Source organism: Triticum aestivum, chromosome 3B (assembly GCF_018294505.1).
Source record: "Triticum aestivum cultivar Chinese Spring chromosome 3B, IWGSC CS RefSeq v2.1, whole genome shotgun sequence".
In the NCBI taxonomy this organism is placed as follows: Eukaryota; Viridiplantae; Streptophyta; class Magnoliopsida; order Poales; family Poaceae; genus Triticum; species Triticum aestivum.
Genome location: NC_057801.1, coordinates 695,776,136 through 695,794,682, shown reverse-complemented (window position 1 = coordinate 695,794,682; position 18,547 = coordinate 695,776,136). Strand labels below are relative to the sequence as shown.

The window sequence follows — 18,547 nt, the reverse complement described above, 5'->3', positions numbered from 1 at the left end:
GGCACCGCCGGTGAGGCTCGTGTGGACGGCGCTGCCGGCCTCAGCCCCAGTCTTGGGTCGATCCCCTCCTCCTTCCCTCGTGCGCCGCACCAGAAGGGGAGTGCCGCGTCCTCGTCGCGGGAGCAACCATGGCGCCGCCCCGGAGAACCCCTAAGCTGCTCTCCTGGATCCTGATGTCACCGTCGTTTTGGGCGTCGAGCCCGTGCGCCGCCGCCGCCCTTTGCGGATGTCACTCGGTCGGATCGAGCGAGAGCCGAACTTTTGGGGTACCTTTAACCTCGACCCGCAACGATTTGTATGCTCCCCTGCCTCCATGGATCCCCTCCTCTCTCTGCCTGAGCCGATATTTATGGGAGAGGTTAGGGAAGGCGGCATGGGATTCGTGTTCGACTCCAAAAGAGGGTCTGTATCGTGAGAGGGATGGACAAATTAACTGCGCTGCGAGGTAGAGGTTCGAGGGAGCAGGCCCAACACCTAGGGACGACAACCAGGCCCATGGGGACAGCAGCCAGGGGGACGGACGAAAAAACTCATAGCGATCGAGGTGGGACGGGTGGGCGACGGTGAACCTGACAAAATTTAGTACCACCTCGCATATGTTTTAAAATCAAACTGAAAGCGTAAATTTACAGGAAGAAAGCGTATTGTGACGGTGAACCCGGAGACCCAATCCGTGCTTTATTATTAGGGAGAGACTAGCAAAAGAGCCCGTGCGTTGCAACGGGTCCGATGGATTGCACTGTGTCCCCCCAAGCATGACAACGTACGCACAAAATTAGGTACAATTACTGTTAAGGTCAGCCATAGGCTCAATTTCTGTTCCAACTTCCTGCCAAGCAAATAAATCACCAATGCTTAATTCTTTTTCTTTTCTTATTATGATGTCATACATCAGGCTGTGTACAGTAGAGTTAAAATAGCAGTTATATACTGCACGAGAACAGTATAAAATTCAAATGATGAGAGAAAAACATCAGGGTGGTAATGAAATAGCTACATGTTTGTACCTTCAACAGTTGTATTCCTTCCTCGTAACTGAGCCTCAAGATACCCTCTAGGTACTGCAGGAATAAACACAATGTGAGTCGCCATTTCAGCTACAAAACCCAGATATTGTAACATTACTGGAACCACCAAGCAATAAGAAGCAACAAATATTTTACCTTCACTGGTTCAAATGGATACTGCCTATTAATTGCCTCGAGTTCCGTCTTCCAATTTTCATTCAAGTGTCTGAACAATTCTACAAATAATCCATCCACAATATCGCAAATCTGTTTGAAGAAACAAGTTCAGCCATTGTCGTGTTTGTAAATGAAGATTTCCGCAAAAAAAAAGTGTTTGTAAATGAAGAGCACTCTACCAAACCTGCTCACCTCAAAGTAGTGCCTCATAATCTCCATTCCAGCGTCCAAACCAACAAGCTCACACAGATGCCTATGTGTGTTGGAATCTTCAGCTCTAAACACATCCCCAACCTCTAAGACACGACGGAACCCACCACAGATAGCCAGCTGCTTGTGCAGCTGAGGGGATTGTGCTAAACAAGCACACTTGCCATTCTTATATTCAAGTTTGAATACTGCTGCTCCACCTTCACTTGACCCTGAAATCAGCTTTGGAGTGTGGATCCCAATATCTTTTGAGGACAAATATTCTCTGAATTTCTGCAGTATCCAACAATGGTAAATATTTACTAACCAGCACAAAAAAAAGCATCAAATGCTGCAGAAATGCATAAAAAATAAATCCGTGCAGCCTTCATAAAACAGCTTTTGTAAAAGCATATGCATTGGCTTGACAAATACATATTCAACACCGAATGATAAAGTTAAAACTCAATCCAATCATTAGTGTAATCAGATTGCAGGCATAACATTAAGATCACTGGATCGATCAGTGTCTAGAAACAACTTAAAAGACCAGCACGGTGCTGAATAAAGGCTTTTTTTGCGGGTGCGAAATAATTACAGGCTGAGGCTAAAGTTTTTTCTCTAGAACACGCACAAGGATGTGTATCATATTATTCATATATTATAGAAGAAGAGGCAAGAGCCTATCCACATCATTACGACCAAATGCAATGACAGTCCAGCACTAAGTGCTGCTATGGTGCCTGCTCATGCACACTCCACCTAAACGACCACCCAAAAGTATCACTGAAATCCCCACGCAGCAGCCCAGCCAATGCCACGCTTTGGCCCAACGACTCAAAGGGGTCACCAGATCAGATACGTTTAATTCAGTGTCCAAGTAGAATATTTTATCTAAGCTACACAACATATTACTACATAACATGGTATGTTTAGTTCTGCAAACTCAATTCATGAATATATCACTGATAGCAGCAGTCCTAAAAGCAAGAACAAATACCAACGTTTTCAACTTGATGTTGTATACGGAAAACGGCTTGACCTGCCGGTGTTCCCGGCTCAATAACTCGATAGTCTAAGCGTGTCCTGACCAACGCAGGGAAGTGGCACTCCCTTCTGCAAAACAACAAGATCCCATCAGCTGAACCCAGATATCATCATCATCGGAGAATTGGAGCAACAACAAAACTGTGTCCTCCTCCTTCATGCATTCAAAGAGGAGGCAAGCAAATGCAGATTGTACAGGCGGTTGACATACTGCTTCAGCTTTTGCAAACTCCTCCGCACTCCAGCCGGCATCCTGCGCGCTGATCGGTAGCCTCGGGTCGGCCCTGGTGATGCAGTAGAGGTTCCTCACCTGAATCTCCAGTTCTCCACCTGCCAGCCATCAAACGGGGATCAGAAAATAACAGACAGACAAAGATCAGCTACGGCAGAAAGAAACCTCTCGCACAGTGGTGTATCTGAGGGGCTTGCCGAGGAGGGCGACGGCGCCCTCCACGACGACGATCGACTCCTTGGGGAGGGACAAGGCGAAGGGCTCCATCTGGGCGCTGCCGGCGAGCACGTTTTGCACGGCCACGGCGCTCCTCATCCCTTGCCGCCGCTCCAGGAAGGCCACATTCTTGGTCTTGGACCCACGGTAGACTGCCTGGGCATCACGCGGACCAGCACGGACCAGCCGGCGGCGGCCTTGTCGAGGCGGCCGATCTCCGCCCACGGTTCATCGGGGACTGCCGTAGGCAGGATCTCCCCGGGGAGGACGTCCCCGTAGTTGGCCGCCGAGGGGTTGTCCTCGGCGTCGGGCTGCTGCTTCTTCTTCTCATGCTCCGGCGAGGGGTCCTTGGCGGCGGGCTTCTGCTGCGCCTGCGCGTACTTGGCCGCCTTCTCGGCCTTCCTGGCGTCCCTCTTTCGTTGCTTATTGCTGACGGTGTCTGCGGGGACGCCCGCTTCGGGGGCGGGCGGCGCTTTCTCGGGCTCGGAAGACATCATGTCGTCACCGGCGGGGAGGAAGCGAGCGGAGGAGCAACGTTGCGTGGGCGACGGCGGCGGGCTGAGGCTTAGGCGTGCTAAACAGTGTTTTTTTTAGAAAAAAGACGAAACGTTTTTTCAGATAAAACAGGGACGGCGGGTTTAATTCATAAAGACCACAGGGACCTTTTTATAAAAAAGCCGCGACGGTGAACCCGGAGACCCAATCCGTGCTTTATTATTAGGGAGAGACTAGCAAAAGGGCCCGTGCGTTGCAACGGGAGAAACAAATCCTTGCTCGTCCTAGTCTATGATTCCACTTCTCTTAAAATAAAATTAGAAAGAAAATGGCCGGAACTAAAAATCACTACAGAACCAACGGGAATATACTAAACTGCATTTGACATACTACCATAGAATATTTCATCATTATGCATAAACTTCGGGATGATGAATTTGTCAAAATGTAAAGGTGATGACGAGAATATCAGGTGAGCGTGGGAATTACTAAAATAAAACAAAGTGTAAAAATCATCCCAGCTTTTAGTAACATAATGAGTGGAACATATTATTACTGAAATTTCTGTGGAGATCAAAAAAAGCAATCCGCTTTAGTGCCAACTTTCACTTTGCACAGTTTTTCAACTTGTAATGTAATGTAATCATGTACCCTGAAGGAATAGCTACAAAATCAGAAATAGCTAGCATGGACACGAAATCATCCTAATAGGTACATCTGATCGTGATTTGTGTTCCAGCTAAACAAAACCAGCCCTTAGCTAGACAATCTAGAAACACGAACTAGTCAGACTCAAATACACCATTCATCATAGCCCATTCTGCTACTATCTGTGCTGCCGCTGTGCATGCTTCTACATTTCATGCACTGAAGAGCAATGAGTATGGCAGGGCGCCGGAAGGAATCATCTACAGGGACCTTTGTATCTTCCTTAGCACAGATTTCAATTCTGTAGCAGTGGAATTTGGTCCCAGTTGATGTAATAAGGTAGCACACGCCCTAGCGGCTTTCGGTGCGCATGAGCCAAGCTCTTTTGGCTTGAGGACGAACGGGACTTTGTATGTGTCTATGCACCTGACGATCCAGCTAAGCTTGCAAGTTAATGGAATCATAGTGTTCTAGTTCAGAAAAAAACCTAGAAACACAATTATTCTATAAAGTTTTTCTTATCTCCCGTAGTTCACATGAAACAACACAATTGCACTGAATGGTGAAAATATAATCTACTAACAATGGAATCTGCAAAAGCTTCTTTTATACATCAAGAGTTGTCATTTAAAGGATAAAGATGACTCCTGGGTGGCTACAATATGACGAGGAAAGGATTTGTACTATATATTTTTTATTTTGTAATGCAAATAAGAAAATATTCTAGTTTGTGACAGATACAAATATAGTTATTTTTTCACTTATTGCTTAGGCATTCGTAACATCCATTCATTCCAGGTACCTAATAACAGATTAGGTTACTTATATAAGTTAGACTAACACATCTAGCGAGTCATCAAACTGTTCATGAAAAAAATGCAAGAAGATTGACCTCTAATTGTTTGCAGGCTTTCATCATATATATGATTTAAAGTTACGTGTGCAGTAGTGAGATAGAAATGAAAGAGATACCAACATACATTTTCATGAATATTAGTGAAGTGCAGAGTCCTGAATACCATTTCTTTCTCAATTAGCATGATTACCTGACAAGATCACAAATTGTGTTGCTGAAATTTCAGGACAACATTGAAAAGAGAGGGGATGCAAGAAGAGAACTGCCAAATAAAAAGCCAAAGAAGCTCATCTCATCGCCATATGCCACCTATTTTTTGTCTTGGGAAGAATGGATGAAACAAACTAATACCAAGAATGAAACTTACCTTTGGCCATGATGGATTATTTTGATAACCTAGCACCATGAGACAGTATCATTTTGGAATAGATCTTTTGAATAGATCTTTCAACCAGTGGTTGGTTTGAACTACAAAACAAACATTGACTTCCTCCGAATTCTGAAGTGAAAAGCAAACTTATTGTTTCAGGTACACCTAGCAGCTTCAGTAGCAGTCGCCACAGCTTCCTCCGTTGTGAACCGCTGATGCAGCCTGTTGTAGAAATTTGTAAAACAAATTACCACTCGAACAACTCTGCAAGTAGCAAAATAATATTGTAAGTACTCAAAAGTACATTTTCTATGCATGTCTGATAGCTGCTGAAAATGGAATTGGAAGGGAAAAAAGGGCACTCTAATCTCCATGTTTTTCCCTCGAAGTCAGGTCAGTCTACACCTTAGCAACACAAATTCAGATCTGCTAGTATTGTTGTAGACATGTACGCAGCTGAAACACTGGGCAGTGTTCCAGGAATCTGTACAATAATGTCAAAGGGAAGGTAATTTAAGATGGCATCCAATTAGTTCAGTAGTGCTGAAAAATCTAATTAGTTCATGAAGACAACAGAACTTTAAAGATAAGTACATGTATAGTTCAACATTAAGATGAGCAAGTGGAAACAAACTGGCACTTCGAACTGAATATTAACAGGGACAAAACTCTGACTGAACTTGTTCAACTTTTTTAGCAATTCCATGAATGCAGAACCAGGGCAACATTGTTCAAACAGTTTTGGTTAAAACATTTTTTTTCAAACAGTCAATAATTTCAGCTTGTAAATCCCCAAAATTTCTCCAAAAAAAACATAATAAGTAAACATGAACATGCTCTTACTTGTGGTTCCAAAATCAAGAAATAAAGATTAGGAGCGTATTGGCCGCGTCTCTGTCGGGCATTGTGGCCTCGTATTGGATATCTTTGCTTCTGTACTTTCAATCTGCCGGGTGTCCAAGCACTTACTGGATGTCGTTTGTGTGTGTATTTGAGCATCTAAAAAAATAAGTCAATGGTCCATCATTTTTAAAGGAGAAGAACAATTATTCTAACGAAGAACATCAGCACATAATTCAACTCGATGTCAACTCCACATGTCCTGGACACCAAATCCATTTTAAGTACACATAATTAAAAGCTGCAAATAGTTCTGTAGTTCTGCTAAAAAGCAAGTTGGAAACTATTATTAGCGAAAAATTTCAGCACCTACTCAATGTTTATATCCAAAATTGAAGTATCTAGTTTGTTAGACAAAAAAATATGCAAGCAACATGATGAACAACTCTCCATAACTTAATTTTCCTAGATACATTGGACTATACAACATGTTCACTTTTGAAAAGAAATTACACCAGGCCTGAATGCCTACACCAAAGAAAAACTTGAAAAAATTGAAGTTCAACTCCTCATAAGCATAACATCAAACATGTTGTGGGCGTAATATCCAGAGCAGAGGGGCACACATATTTGGGAAGAATGCAGTTGCCGATCCATGAGAGAGAGATAGAGACAAAGAGAAAGAGATAGATCCTGATGGAGAGGAGCAGCAACATCAGCCCGTGACCATCACTACAGGGAGAGAGATGAGATGCAGCTCCTGTGATTCAAGGCGATTGTGTAGGAGGCAATGGGCAGGGGGAGGCGAAGTGGTGCGTGGCTGTGATAGGCGTAGGCAGGCGGGGCGAAGAGCTGGGCAGGTGGCTCCGCACGGCGGCGGCCGACGAGCAGGTGCTGAAGCGGGTGGCGGTGCTGAATGGATGGGAGCAGGTGGCGTATTGGAGGACGGGGTCACGGTTTTTTCTTTTCTTTTTGGACCGACCTGCCTAAACTGGAGCTCGGACTGGCCGCACCCATGGCAATTTGCCATGGCTGCCGGCGCTGCTCGCCGGACCACCGAGGTAGGAGACGCGCGAGTGGACAGCTAGGTGAGACGTGGCCGCGCGTGGGCAGTGCATCGGGAGGAGCAGGTGGTCTGCGGCGCGGCGAGGGGAGCTCGGGGCAATGGACGACGATGAGGGGAGGGGGATGAAGAGGGCGGGCCTGAGCAGGCAACGGAGACATTGACGGTGCTCGGGGCGGAGTAGCACCCGGCGGCGAGCGGCTATGCGGCCTGAAATTTGGGATCGTGGGTGGCCGGTTGGGACAGGCGATGGCATTTGAAGAACAGGAAAACGAAGCGGTACGCTAACTTACGGATAACGGTGATCAGGATTGCGGGTTTATTTCCATAAAACTCAAGGGGGTTTCTGTAAATTTGTTGACGGTGAACCCGGAGACCCAATCCGTGCTTTATTATTATAGGGAGAGATTATACTAGCAGAAATGCCCGTGCGTTGCAACGGGAAAGATAATTGACATGTTCATGAAAACATCCATAGCACAAGGCAACAATAACTAAACGGTGTCATCCGGTGCGGCAGGGAGGCGCACACTGAAAGCTAGCAAAAATGCATGTAAATCATACTCCCTCAGTTCCTAAATATAAGTGTTCCTAGAGATTTGAATATGGACAACGTACAGATGAATATAGACGTATTTTAGAGTATAGATTCACTCATTTTGCTGAGTAAACTGAAAAATAATTTATCATTCAAACAGCTTTGGATGAAGCAAACCTATAATGAAAGCACTCAAAAGTATGAAGGGCCATGAATGATGTCCAAACAACGGTTTAGTCCTCTTGAAATAAACTGTCCTAAATTCCAAACTTTCAAAAGAAAATCATTAAAGGACTGAAAAACATTGAAAGAAGTGGTCATGGATGCACAAGTCACATAAAAATCATAAGAGTGACGCTGCTAGCACACTGCACTTGAACAAAATGGGCATCACAAGGCATCATTCTTGAACACTATGAATTCCGGTTGGATCAAACTAACAACACAAAAAATAAAAACCATATAGTCACTACCATAGAAATCCAGACCAAATTGTGAAGCAGTAGTACAATGGCAAAAGTCCATGTTGAGAGTTACATCTTTTGTTATTCATAATCTGATCGCATAGAATCTAGTACTCATGTTGTAATTAATCGATGAGGTACATCTTTTGTTTCCGTTTTAAAAAAAAATACTCGTGGTGTACGACGGCTGAATTCATACTCTCCTTTTTCAGAAAAATCTAGTACTCATAAAATTGATGAAGCACTGTCGCTGAATTCATACTCTCCTTTTTCAGAAAAACATATCAACATCTCCTACGCAATTGTACTGCAAAAAGAAGTCCAGAGAACCAGAGGATTTTATGATTTGTATTGAACATATTGTATATTGAGTAATTTGCAATAGAAAGCCAAAAGAGAATCTCATCTAGAAAATATTATAGAAGAAATAATAAATAGTCAGTTCAATTTGCAAGAATTTTAAAATACAGATCATATTCTATCTAGCTACCGTATAGGGAAGTACTAAGCAGCAGCCAGCCGGAGGAGTAGTAATCAGCGGCAACAACATAGAATCAGCGTCACGAAGGGATACCCAGGAAGCCATATATCATGCACGCGAGCACCACACAGACACACGCACGCGAGCCACGCAGCGGCAGGCAAACGCACGCAGGTGGAGCACACACGAACAAGCATGCAGAGCACGCGGTGAGCTGATGAACCCGGATGTCGGCGAATCAGGCCTGCCACCTCTTTCATGAAATTTCTCCATCCAGGTAATTCCTCTTGCTGCGCAACACCAGACACGCACGCACACCACGCCCGACACACTGGACACCCACACGACACCCAGCACGCAGACCACGCCCGAGACACATGCATACACGGACACGATGTTGGACACTGCATGCCGCTGGCCAGCACGCGGGTGCACAAATGCATCGTACACCCCGCCGGCCCGAGAGAGCCGCTGCATGCCGCACACGCACAACCACTGTCGCCGCCAGATCCTTGCAACATATAGGGGGAAAGGCTGAAAAGTGAGCGGAAGATGGAGAATACCTGATCCACCGCCGACGCCCTCAATCTTCGCTAATGAACTCGATGGGCGCTGTCCAGCGGAAGACGGAGATCCTCGACTCGTGGCTCCTGACGGCTCGTCTGCTGAAGGTGATGGCCTGGCCGATCCACCAGCGCTCTTGCTTGGCCTCTGTCTCTATTTCTCTCGACATCGATCTCGGTCTGATCTATTTATCTCTCTGTCTTTCTCTCGACTTTAGCACGGCGAGGCGGGCTCAAAAGCATGGATGCAGGCGTCATGACGCGCATACTGGCCAGAAGAGCGTCCGCGCAGCTGCCGCTCTATCCGTTCTCGCATCCGTTCGGGTCGCCGCGGTCGGGCAGCCGCCGCATCACCTGAGCCGTCACGGCCGCAACTACGGTTTCGTGGTCTATCCTCTCAACCGTCGCTACAGAGCCGTCTCTCGATCTCGCTGGTTCATGGCGACTTGTAACCTTGCGAATCGCTGAAAATCGAAGGGATTAATTTAGATTTATAGTCCCATCTGGCTCTATCTGCTCCTCCTCCTTTGTCGCTGGATTCACCTCTTTCTTTCTTTTTCTCGAGGAAATATTTATTTATTACAGGGTTAGAGGAGGCCTTCAGGGATGCGGAGTTTGATTCCAATTGCTGATTGGCATCTCACGTACACGAAAACAAACACGGTCAAGGACATCCGGGCGTCTCAGGAAACTGCGTGCGGACGAGTTCACCCGAATTAGTACCACCTCGCTTATATTTTTTAAATCAAAATGAGAGCATAAACTTACGGGAAGAAACGTGCTTTATTATTATAATATTATTACTAGCACATATGCCCGTGCGTTGCAACGGAAAAGAAATGATGTGTCCATTAAGTTGCAACTTCTTAAATTTTGAGCCCATTTGGGTTTGGTTTAGTCAGATTTTAAATTGCGACTAGCCACAATGGGTAGTAACATAGAGTAGTAACATGAGCATGTTACTACCTCTATAGTGAAAAGTAACATATATGTGATAAAATGCAATACTTCATTTATTATGATATAGACTCATCTTGCCTTGATATGTGTGATGTTACAGTAACTAGCTAAGAGGGTGCTTGGATACAAGAGACTATTTTTACTCTGACTAAAAATAGTCTCTTTTTGAGGCTAAAATTCCAAGCACCCCTGACTAAAGAAAGGCTAGGACAAGTCTTGAGGCTAAAATCTTTTAGTCATGGGAAACCTACTAAAATATGTATTAGCTCTCTCTCTCCTCATTTAATTCCTCTCCTTAGTTCTGGATTGGAGGGTTTGGAGGATAATAAATGCTCATTAACACATTTTAGTCTATTTAGTATTTGTATCCAAGCATGGGTGAGGCTAGCAAGTTTTAGTCCCACTACTTTTAGTCATGGGACTAAAACGTATCCAAGCATGCTCTAAGTTACTAGAACCACCTCTCTCTTCATTAACTCATTGCCACATAGACAAATTTGCTGAGTTGAACTTGAAGTTACTGCTGAAGTTACTCCCACTGTGGCTAGTCAACATGTCTGTATTAAATTAAACTTGGTTAAAATCCCCAAAACACTTTATTGAAATCCCTCTTATTTCTCCGATCCCAAAGAAATAGTACTAAATCCCTTCTTCCTCTTTTTTTCATCAAGTTTCGTTTAGTTTTTTTCTAGACAATCAAGTTTCTTTAGTTGGAAAAAGAAAATAAAAGTAAGAGCATCTCCCACGTACAGGGAGATCGATCCCATGTCGTCCAGCACCGTCACGCTCCCTCCTCTTGCCTCGCGGTCGGCACCGCTGCGTCTTCACACTCTTTTTCTGGTTGTTCGTGCCCACCGGCCATCCATGGCCGCGCCTTGCATCTTCCTCTTTGCCGCGCGCCGCTCACTCATGGCGCCTGTTGCCTCTGCGGCATCGCCTCCGGCTTGTCTACCCCCACCTTCCCTCTTGTGGGATTAATTCCTTCATTCTGTTTCCGTCCTACTCTTGCTGAGACCTGATGGGGCAACAAAATTGCCTGTGTATATAAACTGATTGGATTATATTCAAAGGAGCGAGGTGGGACTATTTATGAGTCCTAATAATCCTCACACAGAAACTAATTTTCGCTGCTTGATCAAGTAATTTTTGCTGCTCGATCTAGTCCAATCGTGACGACAGTCGGGCTGACTTTGTGCGCGCACGTAGGCCCACCTTGGGCGCCAGAAAGGCCCGGGCGATAGCGAGCAGGGCGAGGATGTACGAGAGACGGAGCGAGCGGAAAAAGCAGCGAGGGCGCGCAGCTGCATCGCCTCCGTTGTGCGCCGCGGCTGGAAAGTAGGACGGCGGGTAAAAAAACGAAACCTTTTTTCGGACTAACTAAAATAGGGACAGCTAATAAAAGGCCCGTCATAAAAGAATCAATAGCGTGAGCGAGCCTAGCGTGCGACATATCAAATTTTATTAGTACCACCTCGAGTATATGCTTTAAATTTAAAGTGAAAGCGTAAACATACGAGAAGAAGCGTATTGTGACGGTGAACCCATGGAGTCAATCCGTGCTTTATTATTACTAGCAAAGAGCCCGTGCGTTGCAACGGGAGAGAAAGTTCATGTGTCCATATAAACGTCCATCAATACGGCACGCCAACATCCAAACGGTGCCATCCGAAGACAACATAGAGGCGCACGCCAAGGTAAAATGTATATCAGCAAAAACTACACAATGAATGAGTTTGCTTTTCTCTTAATTTTTTGGATTATCAGGTATTCGTCTTGATATAAAATATGACCATAGGCCGAAATTACTTGCTACATTATAATTCTATGCAAAAACCGTAGTACGAAAATTATCAAATGACAACCTCAGAGAGCCTTTGCTTCCTTAAACGGCATGCCATGTAAAAAAGATCATATAACAGCTCATGATGGCTTGTAGAAAGACGACCTCATCCATTTTTATCACAACCTTGGAAAATGCTGGCCGCAAAGGAAAATAACTTAAGAATGAGGAAGACCATGTCTCTACATAAAGAGCAACGACACTAAGACAAATAAACCAGCACCTGAAGGTACTGGCACATAATTGGATTATCGACTTCATTAGTTCTACACATGCAACCTCTAACATGCTGGAAACAAAAAGAATTACATTTCCTAAGAACCGGTAACCTTGCACTATTCTTGTGCCTAGAGCAATCTTTAGTACCGCTAATAGAAAAACAAAAGCAATATATAGGATTTTCAATTATTGTTACCAATCTAAACTAACAATTGCTTGAGGTCACGCACCATAATCGTCTTCCATGGAGGAGGTTGGAAGCCTGCTCTACCCGTTCTTGTTATCTGGTTCCCCGGATGCATCCTTGTGAACTGATAAAAATGGATGTGAGAATTGATAAGCAACGACACGGTTCAGATCTGGAAATGAAGAACAGGGAAATGGAAGAAAAATGTCATTTTTCAGGGCTCCATGACAACAAAATGATAGTAATTTACACACTCAACATAAGCTTGTAATGCACCCAATTTATTTTAGCAAAAAATCCTTCAGTTACAATTATAAAAAGAGAAGGAAAAATAATATAATGTACATTGTAATAGACAATGCTGCTACACCACAACAGAGGGCTCACTCCTTGGCTAATATAATTTCCTTACTCCCGGCCACCTAGAACCCATTAGCAGCCGACCTCTGCATATATGTGATTGCGAACTTGCACTCACTATGAAAGTAATAACACAAGAAATAGTTGTAGGAAATGAAGCACTCTATTTTCGACTTTGTTCTCATTTCACAAAGAGCTTTTTTCTTTGTTGGCTACTCAAAATTATTTTCTTGCCTCCACCACTCCAATCCTTTTTGCCACTTCTTTGTGAGCTAAGTACCGGTGCATTGCTACGGAAGGCTTATATCATAGGTTTTTCCATGTTCTGCAATAAAAGAACTATAAAGTACTGGTTAACTACATGGTGATTTGCAAGAAAAAAAGTGCTTTAAGGATTCGTCAACCAAATGCCAATTCCATCTTATCAAAAGATTAACATGAGTGGAGGAGGTTATTAGGATCATTTAGGGACCTACTGGATACTCCTCACTTTAGCAGTTCCAACATGTCACTACATCTTTTTCATCATGGAATTCTCATTATTTGTTGATATCAACCACCGCCATTTCCTTATGGGGAGATACATCTACTTTCTTGTAGAACTCGTGTAGGCATCACACTCTTTGACGATTTTCTCCACTCTGTCACCCAACAGTTTATCATTCTGAAGAATGTGCTTGACATCTTTCCACATCATCAATAGGTTTGCTTGCCTCTATCAAGGTTAAGTTAAAAGGAAAGAAGGATGGCAGTAGGGTCAATGACAGTTCTAATGCTAGTAACATTCTAGATAGTGTAATAAGATGACAATAACAAAAGATAAGCACCTGCAAAGACCAATTCTCTAGCATGAGTGCAGTCCATTGACAATTTCTTGATGTTATGAGGGTCAAACGCCACATCCTATATGCAGATTGATGTGTCGGTGAAAAAACAAAAATGGGCGCCGTCACACATAATAAAAAAGGATTGCCATGCTAATCTTGTCTGGTGTGTTCCTATCTTGCTAGTGTGATGCAAAACAATAGTTCTCAATTAACATTAACTGGAAAGTTACATGTTGCGTGAACCGCAGTCATTATGTGTGACAACACTCAGAAGTGTGTCAAAATGAATCTAAAAAGTGTTTGTGGAAGGAAATAATAGTGATATATGCAAAGAGACCAAACTAAGCAAGTCTGTGTGTGTATGACTCTCTATTTGAGTATGCAAACAACCTGCACAATAAAACAACGTTCAGACTATTAGTAATCATGGAAGAGCTTACTATGCAAAAAATAAACATACAAAAAAAGGGTCATACAAATGGTAAAGAAGGAAGTCCACATAGTTATTCTGAAATAACATTCGGCATAGAGCCCACCATTGGCATAGACAGTTTTTCCTACAGGTGTTCATATAGAAGCAGTACGAATCAAACTGGACAAAACTAACATGTTAATCATATCTATATTTTGAAGAGCATTTTTATCAAATCTAGAGTGCCGTTTAACTGGAGAACGTTCATGTGGATAAACTGTGCGTAAAGAGATACTACAGACTCTCTATGGCTATTTTTTTAAATAATACATTTTTTAATTAATTTTCATAAATATTACGCTGGGTAATTTTTTTTTCAAAAATAATACACCGTCAGCCCGCTGCAGGCCGACTGGGCCTAGTCGGCCCACAGCAGGCCGATTGGATTCCAATCGGCCTACAACTGGCCGACTGGCCCCTATCGGCCCACTGTGGGCTGATTGGGTCATGTCGGCCCACTGTGGGCCGACTGGAGCTAATTGGCTCGTTGTGGGCTAATTGTTTTTGCAAAAAAAGTAGGCATAAAAATATATATTTAAAAAAATGTTAATCATGTAATTAAAAAATGTTAAACGTGTATAAAAAAATGTTCCTAGTGTATACAAAAAATGTACAATATATATGCAAAAAAGTTGACTAAAAATATGTTTTAAAAATTGTTAATCATGTATTTAAAAATTGTTAAATATATGTGTAAAAATGTTCCTTATCTATATTTTTTTCATACACATTCTATATTTTTTGTATACACATTCTATATTTTTTTGGTGTTCCTTATCTATATTTTCCTTTATGGTTTTCCTTTATGGTTCCTTATCTATATGAGGTTCCTTATCTATATTTTTTGTAGACACATGAGGTTCCTTTGAAAAAATATATGTGTTTTTTGTAAACACAGAAATACACATTCTCAATTTTTTGTATACACATTCTATTTTTCAAGGTTTCCAGGTGCTCTTGCCGGGTCGATCCATTGCCCACTGGTGATCATCGCTGACTTATTTGCTGCTTGCATATGTGTTTGTTCCCCGTGCTCGCTCCACAGGGCCCTTCCTATTTCTCTTCGACATTATCTCTATGTATCAAGTCTCGAGGCTACTTGTTGGCTTGTTTAACTCGTCCATATTTGAGTTGGTGAGGATTAGTGCAAAGAAGCGAGGTGGGACTAATTATTTGGGAAGGAACCTTGGTTTCTAACACAAACAGAACAGAGTTCAGCTGGTTGCATTCTTTCTGATGTAACGGGAGGTCCTGTCCTCGAATCACACATGAGCACCTGTTTTTATTTTTATTAGGCTGATCGTTCAAGCCCACTGGGCCAGCAAAGCGAGTACCAGGCTGCGTGCAAAAAGATCGAGCAAGGCAAAGCGAGTACCAGGCTGCGTGCGAAAAGATCGAGCGAGGCACAGGCTCTACGAACGGACTGCGCGTTGAATTTAGTACCACCTCGAATAGCAAATTAAAATAAAGAAAAATTGAAAGCGTAAATTCACGGGAAGAAGCGCATTGTGACGGTGAACCCGGAGACCCAATCCATGCTTTATTATTAGGAAGAGATTTTGTCTAAAAAGCGTATTGTGACGGTGAACCCGGAGACCAATCAAGCTGCAGCGTGTGCCGCCATTAGCGCGTACTGAGTCCTAATCTTTTCGATGCTGCTTTTTCATACTGCCAATATTTTTGTTTGTATATCCACTGAAAAAATCTGGTTGATCCACATTAGTTTTTTTTGCATGGAACCCACATGTAGTTTCAATTGAGTGTGGCTCCAACAAACGGGACACGCGATACTACAAGCCCGGTTAATGCTGCTACAAGTAATACACAATGCTGAAAGACTGACCGCATCTTTTTTGTTGTCACCCTAAGGCGAACCGCATGCTGCAAAGTTGGACCACCATTTTTTTAGTAGGAAAAGTTGCCTTTGTGCCAAATGGATCTGACTTCAGCGGACTGACGATGGCGGCCCTTGGTCCCATCTCCCAATCCCGCACGACCCTGATGCTTCGGCAGTCATGTGCGCCTCCACATATTGTGTCCTGGGCGATGGCTCGAGATGTCGTTTCTGGTCGGATCACCGGTTGGAGCCTGAGAGCATACACCACCTCCTCGTCGGCTGCTCTTTCTCGAGCCAACTCTAGCATGAGCTCCTCTCTTGGTGTCGATGCACACCTGGGCCTCCTCAACTCGACGACTGGTTCCAGGATTGCAGCATGACCTCCTGCGTTGCAGCGCCATCGCCGCCCCGCAAAGGCTCTCCTGCTTGCTACTTCTTGGCGCCCGGCTTCTTTGGAAGCACCGGAACATCATGTTCGACGGCGAGGCACCCTCTCTTGAGCGCCTCCTCAACCTCACTATGGCGAGGCCCGCTTCCTCTGGCGTGTTCTATCCCCCTTTCCTTTGACCTGTTCCTTTGACCATGGTGCTCCGAGCTCCGGCCGCCTTCCTTGGAGATCCACTGTCTGAGCGCCACTTCCCACCGGATCCGGCGAGATTCGACAGGTCCTTGACGACCGCGCCACCGCAGGCCCTTGCAAGGCCGCCGCCGGTTTAGCCTCTCCTCCATGCCTCTCCTCGCAATTATGGAGGGGTGCGGCCGCGGCGGCGAGATGGCGGAGGTGTGGCGACGGCGGCGACGGCGCGAGGATGGCGTGGCTTGGGCACGGGTGAGGGATCGAGGAGGCAGACGCGTACGGGAGGCCTCTGCGTACGGGTGTTTTGTTTTTTTGTTTTCCAGCGAACCGTTTTTTCTTTTGTGTATGGATAGACTGCGGGTTAACTCCTAAAAAGCGCAGGGACCTTTGTTTAAAAACGCCGCGACGATGAACCCGGAGACCCAATCCGTGCTTTATTATTAGGGAGAGATTAGGGAAAGATTAGGGAGAGATCTCCAATATCATGTGTATATTTGGATGTCTATATATTCATATAGACAATGGTCTAAAAAGACCCCCCTCATATACACATTCAGTTTTGCATCAGAACATCTATATACAGGGACCATGACAGGTGGGCCGTTGCTGGGGAGAGGAAGAAATCATGACTACGGCTGAGTTTAGACAACGCCTTCACATTGTCCAGACGTGGACATTGTCGAGGTCGATTTAGAAGATGTGTATATTTAAACGACCATATAGACAAGCTGTTGGACGCCTGTTTTGGGCTCACGTCGTGGAAAACGAGTATAGACATCCATATACACAAACTATTGGAGATGCTCTTATTAGGGAAAGATTGAAGGCGAGCATTCATCTTTATTTTAGCCATTGAATATTGAGTAAAATGCATCATGCTATCTCTGTCCGGGTTTATTAGCCCCCCTTACATTTTGGGTTCAAGTTAGACCAAATATTTTGACTATAAATATATAAAGTATATGCTACATAAAATATAGTGTTGGATTTGTATTTGAAAGAGGTTTTCTATGATATAATTTTTGTGAATATACTTTAGATTTTATTAGTTAAATTAAATTAATGATCAAACTTTGGCTGAAAAATAAAAAAAAGGTCTAATAAACCCGACGAAGGGAGCAAGTCCTAAAACGTGTGTCGGTTTAGTCATATGACTTTAAAACTGTAATTGTAGACCCTAAAACTATTGCAGGTTTGTTAGTCCTATAACTTTGAAACTGCAGTTTTGAATCTCAAAACTATGTAAGTTTGTCATTTCAGGTTCTCAGCTTGTATGCCCTCAGGAGCTTAGGTTTCACAAAACTCTACAAATTTACAAATGAATCAAAACAAATCTTAGGTTTCCTAGCCTTCGCCAGTGGGTTTTAAAAATACAAACTCTACAATGTACAACCGCTCGTCGGACAAGTTAATTTAGCTTTCACAGATCTGGCAGGCCGCTCACCAGAATGGTGCTTAGAGCAACTCTAGCCGCCGATCCCCTAGACAGCTATAGAGGAGTAAAATTTTGCTTTTAGTAAATAATGCCCCGCGCGTTGCTGCGGGAATTTATAATATTAAATTTCTCAAAAACTAAAGTAGAATATGTGTGAATAATACATCTCCACATTCTCATCATATATGAATTGTAGCGGTTTCGTGGTGGAGCTAGCATCCAAACAATGGTGTAGAGAGTCCCTAAGATTGGCAATTTTGCTCATATTTCCTAAAAAAATATGTTGTCCTATAATGTGAATAGTACATATGTACTCATTTTTTTTTTGCAAACTAATGGATGTAAATTTGTAAGTCCACATGTAGCTTTGCCCATAAATGTACACCCACGTCGTATGTAGCTCTACCCATGTAGCGCATCTTGTAGTAAAAGAAGAGTGGCTGGATGGCATAGCCTTGTGACCTTACGGCTTCGGTAATTTATTGCTTAAAAATAATTTGGTAATAAAGAAAGAGTTATAAACTATCCAAAAGATATACTTTTTATTCATGCGGATACATGCATTGGTGAATTGATAGCGTACAATTGAAGTTGATCAACCTAGTGACCACTTATTCTGATTTAAGCAATATTACACCTAATTCTAA

The 18,547-nt window shown here is 43.6% G+C and overlaps 1 long non-coding RNA gene and 1 pseudogene across 1 annotated transcript; both read right to left on the bottom strand.

Moving 5' to 3' along the window:
- Nucleotides 1-845: 845 nt before the first annotated feature.
- On the bottom strand, nucleotides 846-5,405 carry LOC123071822 (aspartate--tRNA ligase 2, cytoplasmic-like; annotated as a pseudogene).
- A 3-nt stretch (nucleotides 5,406-5,408) lies between these two features.
- Nucleotides 5,409-7,493, bottom strand: LOC123071823 (uncharacterized). Its single transcript, XR_006434538.1, has 2 exons — nucleotides 6,081-7,493; nucleotides 5,409-5,721 (listed from the first exon to the last, which is right to left on the bottom strand). It is a non-coding gene; the product is annotated as an uncharacterized lncRNA (long non-coding RNA).
- Between the last annotated feature and the right edge of the window lie 11,054 nt (nucleotides 7,494-18,547).